Genomic DNA, 1,411 nt, shown 5'->3' on the forward strand with positions numbered 1-1,411 from the left:
GAGGTAATGCCACCGAAGATCCAAATTCTCACTTGTCAACATTTCTTGAAATCTGTGATACAATTAAGTTTAATGGTGTTAGTGATGATGCAATTAAACTTCGATTATTTCCATTCTCGCTAAGGGACAAAGCCCAGGTTTGGCTATAATCCCATCCTCCTAACACTTTTACAACTTTGGCTGAATTAGCTAAGGCTTTTCTAAATAAATTTTTTTTACCTGGAAAAACTGCTAAACTCAAAATGGATATAACTAGTTTCTCTCAACAGGAAGGAGAAACATTGTATGAAGCCTGGGGCGCTATCGAGAATTGCAACAAAAATGTTCTTATCATGGTTTACCAGATTGGCTAGTAGTCCAAACATTTTACAATGGTCTCACCTATCCAATAAAGACGCATGTAAATGCGGCAGCGGGAGAAACATTGATGGGAAAGACAGCTGAGAAAGCTCAACAAATTGATCAAAGAAATGGCTGCTAACAACTATCAATGGGCAAACGAACGAGGTAATACAAAGAGAACCGCAGGTATGTTCGAAGTAGATACCTTGAATATGTTAAGTGCAAAAATGGATAATGTGGTTAAAATACTTAATAGGTACGTTGGTTCTAACTCTAATCAAGGAGTAGTTGTTGCATATTGTACTACTTGCGACGGAGATCATAATGATTCTATGTGTTCTAGCAGCGAACAGGTTCAATATCTTAACAATTACAACCGTCCACCCAAAAATAATCCATACTCCAATACCTATAATTCAGGATAGCGTAATCACCCGAATTTTGGATGGAAGGATCAAGGGAACCAACAAAGACCAATTAATCCACTGGACTTTCAACCAAAACAATCACTTTCAGAATCCAAACCAACTTGAAAATTTGCAATTGAGAAGCTGGCAAATGTATCAAATGATAAAATTGAAAATTTAGCAAGTGCCACTATTCAACGGTTTGAAAGAATTGAAGGAAGGATGGACCAACTCACCAATATGTACAGGAATGTTAAGGTTCAGTTAGGGCAAATAGCAAATGCGGTTAACAATCGCAACCAAGGGGATTTACTTAGCAAGACTGATGTGAACCCAAGGGAGTATGTAAAGGTTATAACCCTCCGTAGTGGTAAGGAAGTGGGTGAGTTGCCTGTAGTTGAATGTGAGAGAGAATGTGAAAGAAGAGAGAACAAGCAGTTGAGTGAGTTAGGAGAGAACGGTAAGAAAATCAAAAGGAAAAAAAAGATGGAGGAAAATGAGCCACAAATGGGAGATACAACACCAATTCCACCGTTGCCATTTTCACAAAGATTGAAGCCTTCGAGAAATGATAAAGAATTTGCGAAGTTTGTCAACATTTTCAAATAATTACATATTAATATTCCTTTTGTTGATGCTATTTTGTAGATTCCTTCATACGC

At 37.4% G+C, this 1,411-nt stretch overlaps 1 non-coding gene across 1 annotated transcript; it reads right to left on the reverse strand.

Annotated features, from left to right (window-relative positions):
* Positions 1 to 233: 233 nt before the first annotated feature.
* Positions 234 to 339, reverse strand: LOC113776625. The gene has a single exon (XR_003469114.1). It is a non-coding gene; the product is annotated as a small nucleolar RNA R71 (small nucleolar RNA).
* Positions 340 to 1,411: the final 1,072 nt, after the last annotated feature.

The sequence above is a fragment of the Coffea eugenioides genome, chromosome 6 (assembly GCF_003713205.1).
Source record: "Coffea eugenioides isolate CCC68of chromosome 6, Ceug_1.0, whole genome shotgun sequence".
Classification (NCBI taxonomy): Eukaryota; Viridiplantae; Streptophyta; class Magnoliopsida; order Gentianales; family Rubiaceae; genus Coffea; species Coffea eugenioides.